Below are 15,673 nucleotides of genomic sequence, written 5' to 3' on the forward strand. Positions count from 1 at the left end.
GGGGCAGGTTGTTGAGACGGGGTGGTAGGCTCGGTGGGTTTGTGTCTCGTCTCTGATGGGGGGGGGGGGGTTCAGGGGCTTCTCTTCCTACATCCGTCCCTCTGCTCCCCTGCTGCTGCTCCTGTCTTTCTAGGAACCTGAATCTTGGGGTCTGGGGTGGAGGGGTTTAGGGAGGGGGGAGGGGGTTATGGCTGGTTGGCATTTAGTGTACTTTTCCTTTCTTTGTTTTTGTCTCACCTGTTCTGCTTTCCACTGTGATATGTTCCCTTGCGTTCAAGTATGCTCCTGGCTTTGAGCTCCAATGAAGCAGTCTGTATAAGGCTTGGTTATGAAATCAGCATCACAAGCACGAATGAAGCGACAGGTGAGGATGCAAACACAAGACTCTCTCTGGGCAGAGAGCGACCTGGGGTTGGACTCAACCAGTGAATACACTGGAATCCCCCTCATTTATCACAACTGAGCAAATTTTCCATCATGGCTCCCAATCTTGTTGGAAGGATATGTGCCTAGTAGAGAGTACGTGGCTGAAAACCTACTGCTCAACTCCCAGTGTGTTACATCTGCTCCTGCCACGCCCTCTACTGCTCATCCTGTGTCTCCTTGACCTGCCACTACTCCCCCAATGCTCTCTCTCTCTCTCTCTCTCTCTCTCTCTCTCTCTCTCTCTCTCTCTCTCTCTCTCTCTCTCTCTCTCTCTCTCTCTCTCTCTCTCTCTCTCTCTCTCTTTCTCCCTCTCTCTCTCTCTCTCTCTCTCTCTCTCTCTCTCAGAGACAGGTGTGCTGGAGTCAGAGCAGATCCCCACCAGCTGCAACCTGTTCCATAATCAAGACTTCTACAAATATTCAGCCCTGCCATTTCTACGCTGCCAGATTGTAATCTCTGCTCAGTCAGTCTACGTTTCTAGACGTTTGTTCCTGTTTAGATCCTGTTATCCTGTTGTGCCTGTTTTCCCTTGCCCGCTCGGACTCTGGTCCCTGTCTCCAGTCCCACGTCAATCCAGCTACCCTGTCCTGGCTCTCCCACTCTACTGCTCCCTTGGATTCCCCTCCGGACCTGCTTACCCTGTCCCAACACCTCTCGCTCCAGCCTCAGCTTCCGCACCTGGTTTCCTGCAACCCGCCCGGGGCTTCCCCTAGCCTGCGCTCCATCTTCCCCCTGTGTTTCAATAAATACCTTGGTTACCTCATCCTAGTCTCCTCGTCCTCGTCTGCTCGTGGGTTCACCTGTTCCGCTCCGTGTAACAGTATGATCTGGCCAGAGAGATGAACTCAGCAGACTCAGATCCTCTCCACCAAACCCTCGCCGGCCAAGGCGCCCTGCTCGAGCAACATCACCAAGTCCTGAAAACCCTTCTGGAGCACGTCACATAGTTTTCATGGAGCCTTTTGGACCTGCAGGGCCGAACTTTCGCCCAGAGCCCGCAACCAGCCCCTAGTTCTTCTCCTCCGCTCTGTGAGCCGTTTGTTCCGTCCTCCGAGCATTACGATGGCAACCTTGCGGCTTGCAGAGCCTTTTGGGTACAATGTTCACTGTTATACAAGCAACAGCCCTACGCTTATGCTAGCGAACGGGCCAAGATTTCCTTCCTGATTGGGAGCCTCTGTGGAGCAGCGCTTTCTTGGGCCACAACTGTGTGGGAGAAACTGTCCCACTTCTGCTCCTCCTGCTCCAGCTTCACGGAGGTGATGAGGAGAGTCTTCGACCACCCTGTCTGCGGTAAGGATGCCGCTAAGCAACTCCTGTCCCTCCGTCAAGGCTCCCATAGTGTTGCTGAGATGGCGATTGAGTTTTGCACCCTCGCCGCTGAGAGCAGCTGGAATGAGGAGGCCCTTCAGCGAGCATTCCAGAACGCTCTCACCGAGACCATAAAGGATGAGTTGGTGTCCAGCCTGATGGAGTCGAGGAGCTCATTTCTCTCACCATCTGCATTGACAACTATCTCCGTGAGCATCGGAGAGAAAGGGCAGAACCCAAACCCATGCAGCTCGACCGGGCCCATCTTTCTCCTGAAGAGAGGCAGCTGCGAATCAGCAGTAGGAGCTGCCTATACTGTGGCCAGGTTGGTCACTTTATCTCCACTTGTTCACTGCAGCGAACCAAAAGGGGGTGGCTCAGCAGTTGTGGGGGATATACTGTTGAGCCAAATCGGCGGTCCATCTCCCCAGACCCTTGCTAGATGGCACGCTCGTGTGGCAAAGCCAGGCTTTTCCTCTGTCTGCCCTCATCAACTCGGGTGCCGACAAGAGTTTCCTGGACCAAGTTGTTGTCATCGAGTTGGGCCTGGACACTGTTCCACTCGATTCACCCCTCGATGCCATCGCTCTCAATGGACAGCTCCTCGCCCGTGTCAGTGAGAGAACCGTCCTGCGTGTCTCTGGGAATCACCAGGAAAGGATCAGTCTCCATTTAATCGACTGCCCTCACTCTCCCCTGGTTCTTGGCCATCCTTGGTTAAAGCTGCACATGTTACGATGAGCGAAGAGGGAAGAGGGGGAACCCAAGAGCGGACTCAACAGATGAAACCGGGATGAATGCACAAAATGTTTATTGAACACAGAAAATGGGGAGTGCAGAACCGGGGCAGCTCAGATGAGTTGCAATAACCAGGAGTGTAGAGTGAGGTTGGAGTTGACAGCGTGAAACAGGGGAACAGGTCCTGAGGGGAATCCAAGGTGATGGTTGTGAGTAATATCCAGAGCAAGGTGGTTGGTGTTGAGATGTCGACCAGGAGACAGGAGCCAGAGACAGAGCAGTACTGCAAGGAGAGGACAATGATGATGATGTAAGACAGGGAGCAAGCACTTTAGAGCAACCAGGATCTTGAGCTAAGACAAAAGGCTAGAATCATTACTGACTGATCAGATATTACGATGATGGCAGGAATGAGTTTATGTAGAGGTCTTGATAATGGGACAATATGCAGCTGGTAGGGACTCCAGCACACCTGTCTCCAACCACACAATCACACCAAGAGAGAGAGAGGGAGAGAGAGAGAGAGAGAGAGAGAGAGAGAGAGAGAGAGAGAGAGAGAGAGAGAGAGAGAGAGAGAATACAGGGGAAGAACAGAAGGTTATGACAACACCGGATGGACACCAGAGGGCATAGTGGAAGCAGATGTGACGGCACAATCCACAGATCGACTGGACCGCTGGAAAGGTAACCACTTGGAGTTAATTTTGTCACTCGAATTGTCTACATTCTGCCCTTGCCTGTCGCTGCCGCCTCATCGGCCGTACGACTGCGCTATTGACCTCCAGCCTTGAGCTCCTCTCCACTGTAGCCTGTTGTATAACATCTCTCGCCCCGAGCAAGAGGCTATGGAGGGTACATTCAGGATTCCCTGGCTGCAGGACATGTCAGGCCTTCTTCCTCTCTGGTAGGGGCTGGCTTTTTCTTTGTAAAGAAAAATTATGGTTCACTGAGGACGTGCATAGACTTCTGTGGGCTGAATAATGTCACTGTGAAGAACAACTATCCCTTGACAATCATCAGTTCTGCTTTTGCCCCCCTCCATGGTGCCACAGCGTTCACTAAACTCGACCTCCGGAATGCCTACCACCTTGTCCACATCAGAGAGGGGGGATGAGTGGAGAACGGTGTTCACTTGGACACTTTGAGTATTTGGTCTCACTCCTGCCTTTTTCCAGAGCCTGGTTAATGATGTTCAGAGGGATGTGATTGGACGCTTCGTTTTTGTCTATGTGGACGACATTCTCATTTTTTCTAAGGACCCTGAGGCTCACCAGCAACACGTTCGCCAAGTTCTCCAATGGCTTTTGGAGAATAAGCTTTTTGTTAAAGCTGAGAAATGTGATTTTCATGCTTCCTCTATGTCCTTCCTGGGTTACATTATTGCACAGGGACAGTTACGGATGGACCCTGCCAAGGTCAGGGCAGTCACAGAGTGGCTCGAATCTGAAACAGCTGCAGCGCTTCCTGGGGTTTGCACATTTTGACATCGGTAACCGGTAACTCCTGGCAGTGAAGCTAGCTCTTGAGGAATGGCGTCACTGGCTGGAGGGCTCGGCCCTCCCTTTCATTGTGTGGACGGACTACAAAAACCTGTCCTACATCCAGACCACTAAACGTCTGAACTCCCGGCAAGCCAGGAGGGCATTGTTCTTTGGGAGATTCAACTATACACTCACTTATCACCCCAGATCTAGGAATACCAAGCCAGATGCCCTCTCCTGCCAGTTCACCGCCGACGACATAGGTTCCTGAGCCAGAGACCACCTGCATTGTTGCCGCCGTCTCCTGGGAGATCTAATCCCGCATTTGCCCGGCTCAGCAGAACCAGCCTGACTCAGGTAACGTTCCTAGAAAGGCTCTGTTTGTTCCAAATTCAGTTTGCTCTGAAGTTCTTCACCCTGGTATGAACCAGACTCTCGCCTTCCTGCATCAGTGGTTTTGGTGGCCCACTATGGGGAGAGAGGTCAGGGAGTTTGTCTCAGCCTGCTCGGTCTGTGCCCGGAACAAAACCTCCACTAAACCCACTTCCGGTCTGCTTCGTCCTCTTCCCAAACCCAGTTGCCCCTGGTCACACATAGCTCTGGACTTCGTCACTGGCCTTTCCCCATCCGTATAGGGGGGGGGGGGGGGGTACTGTTACATCCTGTGTCTCCTTGACCTTCCGTCTTTTTCTCTCTCTTGCTCTGTCTCTCTCCTCTAATCCAAACTTGAGGCTGTGGATGAAGTTAGCTCGGCCTACAGAGGTATATAAACCCCTGAGGATAGGAGTTTAATGCAGCTTCACAAAGTCTTTTCTCTTGTTGACCATCCAAACCTCCATACAGTTGAAGTTGGATGTTTACATACATCTTAGCCAAACACATTATAGCTCGGTTTTTCACAGTTACTGACATTTAATCCTAGTAGAAATTCCTTGTCTTTGGTCAGTTAGGATCACCACTTTATTTTAAGAATGTGAAATGTCAGAATAATAGTAGAGAGAATGATTTATTTCAGCTTTTATTTCTTTCATCACATTCCCAGTGGGTCAGAAATTGACATACATTGCCTTTAAAACTTCCTAGGGATAGGGGGCAGTATTTTCACGTCCGGATGAAAACCGTGCCCAAAGTAAACTGCCTGTTACACAGGCCCAGAAGCTAGGATATGCATATGGTTGGTGTATTTGGATAGAAATAACTCTAAAGTTTCCAAACCTGTTAGAATAATGTCTGTGAGTATAACATAACTGATATAGCAGGTGAAAACCTGAGGAAAATAGCTGTGAACAGTATTTATTTAGACATTGTTTCAGGCCTTTATTCTGAAAAATGAGGGAGAATGACAAGTTTGAATGAGTGGTCAGTGGAGAGTCCCCAACCTGTTTGGTGCGCGATCCCGAGAGCTGCCGTTCATTGTTTTTCTTTTATATTGACGGTTGAAATATTATTGATTATTTAGGCAAAAAACAACATGAGGATTAATTATAAACATCGTTTGACATCTTTCTATGAACTTTAATGGTACTATTTGGATTTTTCGTCTTCCTGTTGTGACTGCATTTGAGCCAATGGATTACTGAACAAAACGCGCCAACAAAACAGAGGTTTTTGGACATAAAGAGGGTCTTCATCGAACAAAACTAAAATGTATTGTGTAACATGGAGTCTTGTGAGTGCAACCATATGAAGATCATCAAAGGTAAGTGATTAATTTGATTGCTATTTCTGACTTTTGTTACTCCTCTACTTGGCTGGAAAAATGTTGTATGGTTTTGTGTGCTGGGCGCTGTCCTCAGATAATTGCATGGTATGCTATCGCTGTAAAGCCTTTTTAAAAATCTGACATGGCGGCTGGATTAACAAGAAGTTAAGCTTTATTTTGATGTATTACACTTATATTTTCTTGAATGTTGAATATTGATATTCCTGTAGTTTGAATTTGGCGCGCTACAATTTCACTGGACGTTGTCAAATCGATCTAAGTAACAGGATTGGCCCGGGAAGGGATCATCAGGTTAAATTCTTTAACTTGGGTCAAACTTTTCGGATAGCCTTCCACAAGCTTCCCACAATAAGTTGGGTGAATTTTGGCCCATTACGCCTGACAGAGCTGGTGTAACTGAGTCAGGTTGTAGGCCTCCTTGCTCGCACACACTTTTTCAGTTCTTCCCACAAATTCTCCGTAGGATTTTTTATTTTTTTTTTTCTTTGTGATGGCCACTCCAATACCTTGACTTTGTTGTCCTTAAGCCATTTTGCCACAACTTTGGAAGTATGCTTGGGGTCATTGTCCATTTGGAAGACCAATTTGCTTTAACTTCCTGATTGATGTCTTGAGATGTTGCTGCAATATATCCACATAATTTTCCATCCTCATGATGCCATCTATTTTGTGAAGTGCAACAGTCCCTCCTGAAGCAAAGCACCCCCACAACATGATGCTGCCACCCCCGTGCTTCACGGTTGGGATGGTGTTCTTCAGCTTGCAAGCATCCCTCTTTTTCCTCCAAACATAACGATGGTCATTATGGCCGAACGGCTCTATTTTTGTTTCATCAGACCAGAGGACATTTCTCCAAAAAGTATGATCTTTGTTCCCATGTGCAGTTGCAAACCGTAGTCTGGCTTTTATATGGCGGTTTTGGACAGTGGCTTCTTCCTTGCTGAGCGTCATTTCAGGTAATGTCGATATAGGACTTGTTTTCCTGTGGACATAGATAATTTTGTACCTGTTTCCTCCAGCATCTTCACAAGGTCCTTCGCTGTTGTTCTGGGATTGATTTGCACTTTTCGCACCAAAGTACGTTATTTCTAGGAGAAAGAACGCGTCTCCTTCCTGTGCGGTATAACGGCTGCGTGGTCCCATTGGCACGACTTCCGCCGAAGTCTGTCCCTCTCCTTGTTCGGGAGGCATTCGGCGGTCGACATCGCCGGTCTTCTAACCATCGCCGATCCACCTTTCATTTTCCATTTGTTTTGTCTTGTTTTCCCACACACCTGGTATTCATTCCCTCATTACATGTCGTGTATTTAACCCTCTGCTCCCCCCATGTCTGTGTGTGTACTTGTTTATTGTCAGGTTGGGACTCTTCCGGCTAGTTTACGCCGGGTTATATTTTACACCCATGCTTTTTGACAGCCTGTACTTTGTACCTTGTTATTTTTGTACTTACTGCTGCCTCACTTGTTCTGAGGGCAATTGTTTTTGTGACGCGGTTGAGTTCTATTCATATATTGCCTCAGTAAAGTGCCTTGTCCACTCATCTCTGCTCTCCTGCGCCTGACTTCCAATGCACCAGCTACACTCACACCTTGACACCCATGATGTGAATACTTGCGTACTATTGTTTGCACAGATGAACATGGTATCTTCAGGCATTTGCAAATTGCTCCCAAGGATGAACCAGACTTGTGGAGGTCTACAATTTTGTTTCTGGGGTCTGATTTCTTTTAATTTTCCCATGATGTCAAGCAAAGAGGCACTGGGTTTGAAGGTAGGCCTTGAACTACATCCACAGGTATTACCTCCAATTGACTCAAATGATGTCAATTAGCCTGTTAGAAGCTTCTAAAGCCATGGCATCATTTTCTGTTATTTTCCAAGCTGTTTAAAGGCACAGTCAACTTAGTGTATGTAAACTTTTGACCCACTGGAATTGTGATACAGTGAGTTATAAATTAAATAATCTGTCTCAAAACAATTGTTGGAAAAATGACTTGTGTCATGCACAAAGTATATGTCCTAAACAACTTGCCAAAACTATAGCTTGTTAAATGATTGGAGGGGTTGAAAAAATAGTTTTAATGACTCCAACCTAAGTGTATGGATACTTCCGACTTCAACTGTACGTACCGTCTCGAGATGGTGAGTAACACCAGTCCTCACTTTCTGACTCTGTCTCTGTCTCTGTGTGTGTGGGTGGAGACAGGTGTGCTGGAGTCATAATCAAGACCTCTACAAATACTCAGCCCTGCCACTTCCACGCTGCCAGATCGTAATCTCTGCTCAGTCAGTCTACGTTTCCAACCGTTTGTTCCTGTTTAGATCCTGTTATGCCTGTTTTCCCTTGCCTGACGCGGTTTTCCTCTCCTCTACAGTTCTGCCCGCTCTGACTCTGGTCCCTGTCTCCAGTCCCACGTCTCATCAGTCCTGCTACTCTGTCCTGGATCCCCCACTCTACTGCTCCCTTAGATTCTCATCTGGACCATCTGGACCTGCATACCCTGTCCCAACAACTCTCGCTCCAGCCTCAGCCTCTGCACCTGGTTTCCTGCAACTACCTTGGTTACCTCATCCCAGTCTCCTCGTCTGAGTCTGCTCTTGGGTTCACCTGTTCCGCTCTGCGTAACACTGTGGTTCACTGCTGCAAATGTCTATTCCTACATAGCCCTCCCAAACCGGCAAGAATATGAAATATGCTTTTTCTCAAACAACCCCCTACGCCAGTTTCACCGCAATGCAAATGTACATGAGCAGAATTGGAGTGACTCGGAAGTGGAGTCCGCATTCAACGTGGATGAGAAGACTATAATGGTAATTTTTGGACAGGAAGGGTCTCTGACCATGACATAGAGCTGTATCTGCAACATTACTGCACTCTCCTTCAGCTTGCCTTAAAACCAGTATGTTATGGGCTAAGGAGGTACAAGGTCCAGACCAAGAGAGGAACAGATGGTGAAGCTGTAGAGATATCCAACAACATCATGCTGGGGCCACACAGCTGCAGAATCTTCTGCCCAGGACAGACCACCCGCTGCTATGTCTGTAAAGCCAGTGACCACCAGTTGAAGGATTGCAAGACTGTCAAGTTATGGAGATGCAGTGAGTTCAGCCACAAGTCCAGAGAGTGCACGAATGAAAGCAAGTGAACACTCTGCAATGGTGATGGGCACACCTACTTCAACTGTCCACAAGCCTACAACAACAGAGCAAAGAATGGTGGAAGGGGAGCAGAACCTGAAGCTCAACCACTAACTCAGCCAGCAGACAAGCCCGATGACCTCCAGATCCCTCCCTCCCTCCCCTAACAAGCTGAGCAGCAGAGCGGTGAGGAGGAGGAGGACTAGGGAGCAGAGAGAGTTGAGGAAGAAGGGGACAAGGGAGCGGAGAGAGGTGAGGAAGAAGGGGACAAGGGAGCGGAGAGAGGTGAGGAAGAAGGGGACAAGTTAACAGAGAGAAGTGAAGAGGTGAAACAACACGAACCCGAGTGCAACAGCCAGTCTTGCAGTCAGTCTGACAGCACACCAGAGAACAAGTGACGAGGAGAACGATGACAGCTTTGAGTCCACCAGTGAAGAGCCATCCTAAGACTCTCCCCATCTTGATGACACAGGTCCTTCAGCAGTCAGGTCCACTCAAATGGAAGCTCATGATGACGACCCACCAAACCATGCCAGTAGTCCGGCCACCTCCCACCACCCTCCCTGGTGGCTACCCACCTCTAATTTAAAAAAACTGCTCTAAATGAGTACCCTTAAATAGACTGCATACAAGCAAAACTTAATCAATAATTACAGGACTTTTTATTATCAGCATTTATTATGATTATCTCTAATGACCAACAAATGTAAGTATTTTCTAAATGTGTGTCTAAATGTGTGCCTATTTTTAAATGTGTATTTAAAAATATTGTCAACTCATGAATTGTATTAATTATTGATTGAAAATAGATACTTAATTAAGATTATATTAAAACTAAAAAAGCAAAAAGATATGATGCAAAACATCATGTCTGTATCTAATAAACAAAAAAAATAAAAATAATAAATAAATATTTGTTTCTATAGCTGGGTGTGGGGCCAGATAAGCGAGTGCTGGGCCCAGCCCAATGTCACTGACTATTGTGGTTTTAACACATCAACCAGAGACGGCCTTAAGCTCTCCCAGAGACACAAACACATGAATACATACACACACATACCACACGTTATTGTGCATCTGCAAACAGGCAAAGTCACATACACATGTGCATGCCGACAGTGCACACACTCACAAACGTGAACAGTCCCACACAGCATATAGTCACACAGGCTACACCATTCAGGACACACTCTTGAAGACATACAAACAGTAAAACAGTAAAGACATCCAAATTCTGTAAACAAAATTGTCCGATACAGAATAAAGGAGAAACAATAGGCGTTTTCACACTTGCACATTTTCTCTGCATGGGGCAACCACAGGAGGAAATTATCTAATGAAAAAAAACGTATTTCGCTGATAGCAACAAGGAGTCCGAATTTGCCTCACTAATCACACATTACCACACATTAATCAATAAAACATATCCAACAAATGAACATGCTAAGAGAGTAAGAGGGAGAGAGACGGAGATGGTCAGAGGGCTGCCGTCAGCAGTAGGCCATGATTACAGCTGGCTGTGTGTATCTCTGTATATGTGGTTGGTTGGTGGCTGTGGTTTCAGTCAGGGGGCTGGGTGTACTTTCTCATGGCCCACATCTTCTTTTTCTCTGTCACCAACAGGACTCGCTCCCCCACCCACCCATCTCACACATTAATTTCCCCTCTTTCTCTCTCTCACACATTGCATGGCAAAGGGTGAGAAGGTGAGTGAGAGGACAGGAGCTTGTGACTGCTCTAGATTTAGAGAACAACAAAAAAACGACCCGTGGTAAAAAAATAGATTACATTCGCTGAAGAGGTCTCCTGGCCACGCCCACTACCAGACATCTCTTGACACATCTATGTGTCGTGGCTGCTCTGTAGCTCAGCCTTCCTGTTATATTCTCTCTCTCTAAATCTTTCTTCATGGCATTTGACTCTGTTTCTAGTCTTGTGTATATGGCCTAGAAGCCTATCTCTCTCTTACTATGAAAGGATAGTGGGAGGTCAGGGGGTGTGAGAACTCTGAAACTCTATGATACCCAAGGCAGTCATACCTCCCTGTACACTACATTACAGTATAATAACCTAACACCACCACCACATGGAAATGTCATGTATCCTAATTTGTTTATTTGTTTAGCATTTATCATCTGTCATACTGTAGATGAGTGAAGAGGAGGTGACTGCTCTGCGTGGTCCCATCTTAACACTTCCCCTCATTCACAGCTAAGATATCAGTCATAGTGTTAAAAAGCACTTGTCTCAATGTCACGAATCTCGCTAATCTTGATCCAGCAAAAGTGTTATGAGATGATAAAAAGGCACTTATATTTTGGGCGTTGATGGTAGTAAAACGATGTACAGTGCCTTCAGAAAGTGTTTACACCCCTTGACTTTCTCAACCTTTTGTTGTGTGACAGCCTGCATATAAAATGGATTACAGTGGTATTTTGTGTCACTGATTTACACACAATACCCCATAATGTCAAAGTGGAATTATGTTTTTAGATATTTTTTACACATGAATTAAAAATGAAAAGCTGTAATGTCTTGAGTCAATAAGTATTCAACCTCTTTGTTGTGGCAAGCCTTCATACGTTCAGGAATAATAAGTTGCATAGACTCAGTCTGCGTGCAATAATAGTGTTTAACATATTTGTCAATGACTACCTCATCTCTGTACCCCACACATACAATTATCTGTAAGGTCCCTCAGTCGAGCAATGAATTTCAAGGACAGATTCAACCACAAAGACCAGGGAGGTTTTCCAATGGCTTTGCAAAAAAAGGCACCTATTGGTAGATGGATTTAAAAACAGCAGACACTGAATATCTCTTTGAGCATGGTGAAGTTATTAATTACACTTTGGATGGTGTATCAATACACCCAGTCACTACAAAGATACAGGTGTACTTCCCAACTCAGTTTCCGGAGAGGACGGAAACCGCTCAGGGATTTCACCATGAGGCCAATGGTGACTTTAAAACAGTTACAGAGCTTAATTGCTGTGATAGGAGAAAATGGAGTATGGATCAACAACATTGTAGTTACTCCACAATACTAACCTAAATGACAGAGTGAATATATTCCAAATATTCCAAGACATGCATCCTGTTTGCAACAAGGCACTAAAGTAATACTGCAAACAATGTGGCAAATACATTTACGTTTTGTCTAAATACAAAGACTAATGTTTGGGGCAACTACAACACAACACAACACATTACTAAGTACCACTCTCCATAGTTTCAAGCATGGTGGTGGCTGCGTCATGTTATGAGAATGCTTGTCATCGGCAAGGACTAGGGAGTTTTTTAAGATAAAATAAAATGGAATAGAGCTAAGCACAGGCAAAATCCTAGAGGAAAACTTGGTTCCGTCTAAATTCCAACAGACAGAGGGAGACAAATTCACCTTTCAGCAGGACAATAACCTAAAACACAAGGCCAAATATACACCGGAGTTGCTTAAACAAGACAACACTGAATGTTCCTGAGTGACCTAGTTACAGTTTTGACTTAAATCAACTTGAAGATCTATGGCAAGACTTGAAAATGGCTGTCTAGCAATGATCAACAACAAATTTGACAGAGCTTGAAGTATTTTAAAAAGAATAATAGGCAGATATTGTACAATCCAGGTGTACAAAGCTCTTATAGACTTACCCAGGGGGTTGAATACTTATCTAATCAATATATATTTGTTTTTTGTTCTCCATAATTTGTTTTGAAAAAGTTCTCATTTTTCTTCCACTTTGAAATTACACAGTATTTTGTGTAGATCGTTAACAAAAAATGGCAATTAAATAAATGTTAAGCCCACTTTGTAACACAACAAAATGTAAAAGAAAAAAAGGCACTGTATCCCTGCATTCTAAACTCTGATGGAGTGTGTGTATGAAGGGACTGTTGTTTTGGCCAGGTGACTTGGGTCTCTGCTCTCTACCCCACATTGATGTTGAATGTGATATGTACGAATTGTAATATATTTCCTTCTAAAATAAAACATTATAGAAAAGAAAACTCTGATGGAGGGAAGTCCATTTACTGACACTCATACTCACAAGACACTCAAGCACTCACACACACACCCAAACACACGGGGTGGACGTGTGAAGCCTGTCACACACACCACACCCAAAACATCAGTCTCTCTGCCTCACACACATGAATAAGCAAACACAAACAAATAGCCAACACACCAAATACACAGAGTATTTTGTATTCATCTGACTTTGCAGGTTTGCATAGAGACAATATCAACAACAGAAATATCCTAAATTTGGGTGGGCATTCTAGTGTTCTATTTCTTTGTTGGTCGGGTATGGTTCCCAATCAGAGGCAGCTGTCTATCGTTGTCTCTGATTGGGAATCATACTTAGGCAGCCTGTTTTCCACCCTTGTTTGTGGGAGCTTGTCTTTGTGTAGTTGCTGTTTCCCACTCGGGTGGTCTAACGCACTGTATCGCAGTGCTAGAGGCGTCACTACAGACCCTGGTTCGATTCCAGGCTGTGTCACAACCGGCCGTAATTGGCTCAGCGTCATCCGGGTTAGGGTTTGGCCAAGGTAGGCTGTCATTGTAAACAAGACTGACTTGCCTAGTTAAATAAAGGTTGAATACAATCAAATGCATTTGGGCTACCATGGCTAGACTTTAAAAGAGGGGTCTCAGAGGAGCATAGGGGGTTTAATAAAGGGTGTGTGCATGTGTGTGTCTCAGTTACCAGATCTCAACCCAATTGAACACTTGTGAAAGATTTGGAGCCTTGCCTAAGACAGCATTTTCTACCACCAAAAAAACACCAAATGATTGAATTTCTCATGAAAGAATGTTGTCGCATCCCTCCAATAGAGTTCCAGACACTTGTAGCATCTATGCCAAGGATAATTAAAGCTGTTCTGGCAGCTCGTGGTGGCCCAACGCCCTGTTAAGACACTTTATGTTGGTGTTTACTTTATTCTGGCAGTTATCTGCATATAAGGATAGAGGTGAATTGAACATGCATTTAGAAGCACCTGCTTATCATATACAGTGGGGAGAACAAGTATTTGATACACTGCCGATTTTGCAGGTTTTCCTACTTACAAATCATGTAGAGGTTTGTAATTTTTATCATAGGTACACTTCAACAGTGAGAGAATCTAAAACAAAAATCCAGAAAATCACATTGTATGATTTAAGTAATTAATTAGCATTGTATTGCATGACATGAGTATTTGATACATCAGAAAAGCGGAACTTAATATTTGGTACAGAAACCTTTGTTTGCAATTACAGAGATCATACGCTTCCTGTTTCCAAAGATTTTCTATTGGGTTCAGGTCTGGAGACTGGCTAGGCCACTCCAGGACCTTGAGATGCTTCTTACGGAGCCACTCCTTAGATGCCCTGACTGTGTGTATTGGGTCGTTGTCATGCTGGAAGACCCAGTCACGACCCATCTTCAATGCTCTTACCGAGGGAAGGAGGTTGTTGGCCAAGATCTCTCGATACATGGCCCCATCCATCATCCTTTCAATACGGTGCAGTCGTCCTGTCCCCTTTGCAGAAAAGCATGTCCAAAGAATGATGTTTCCACCTCCATGCTTCACGGTTGGAATGGTGTTCTTGGGATTGTACTCATCCTTCTTCTTCCTCCAAACACGGCGTGTGGAGTTTAGACCAAAAAGCTCTATTTTTGTCTCATCAGACCACATGACCTTCTCCCATTCCTCCTCTGGATCATCTAGATAGTCATTGGCAAACTTCAGACGGGCCTGGACATGCGCTGGCTTGAGCAGGGGGACCTTGCGTGCGCTGCAGGATTTTAATCCATGACGGCGTAGTGTGTTACTAATGGTTTTCTTTGAGACTGTGGTCCCAGCTCTCTTCAGGTCATTGACCAGGTCCTGCCGTGTAGTTCTGGGCTGATCCCTCACCTTCCTCACGAGGTGAGATCTTGCATGGAGCCCCAGACCGAGGGTGATTGACCGTCATCTTGAACTTCTTCCATTTTCTAATAATTGCACCAACAGTTGTTGCCTTCTTACCAAGCTGCTTGCCTATTGTCCTGTAGACCATCCCAGCCTTGTGCAGGTCTACAATTTTATCCCTGATGTCCTTACACAGCTCTCTGTTCTTGGCCATTGTGGAGAGGTTGGAGACTGTTTGATTGAGTGTGTGGACAGGTGTCTTTTATACAGGTAACGAGTTCAAACCGGTGCAGTTAATACAGGTAATGAGTGGAGAACAGGAGGGCTTTTTAAAGAAAAACTAACAGGTCTGTGAGAGCTGGAATTCTTACTGGTTGGTAGGTGATCAAATACTTATGTCATGCAATAAAATGCAAATTAATTACTTAAAAATCATACAATGTGATTTTCTGGATTTTTGTTTTAGATTCTGTCTCTCACGAAACACTGCCGATTTTGCAGGTTATCAAATACGTGTTCTCCCCACTGTAGGCAGAATAATCTGCACAATCCTCCTGTCTCTTACAGATGCGATTCACACTCTCATGAGATTTTCTCTCTCGACTTGACACATCCCTTTCACATCCGCTCTGGTTCCCATCACTGCAGGGTCACACCCATCCAGTCCCAGCATTGGTTTTTCTAACCTCTCTAGGCCATCACAAATAGACATACACACTAAGAAACACACTGCTGTGTACAATAGCTACATCATATTGGCCATCTCCCTCCATGTAGTTACTATAAGCCTTCTAAAACTCCCCCTGACCCAGATACCACACACACACACACACACACACACCTGCAAAATGGAACAAATGGAAGTTCAATAACATCAAACAAATGGCAAATCCAAAAACACAATCCCATGCTATTACTGCACAGTAGCCTACCTATGTGTTATCACCAGGACAAGACA

Source organism: Oncorhynchus mykiss, chromosome 12 (assembly GCF_057628025.1).
Source record: "Oncorhynchus mykiss isolate SJ-2025 chromosome 12, ASM5762802v1, whole genome shotgun sequence".
Classification (NCBI taxonomy): Eukaryota; Metazoa; Chordata; class Actinopteri; order Salmoniformes; family Salmonidae; genus Oncorhynchus; species Oncorhynchus mykiss.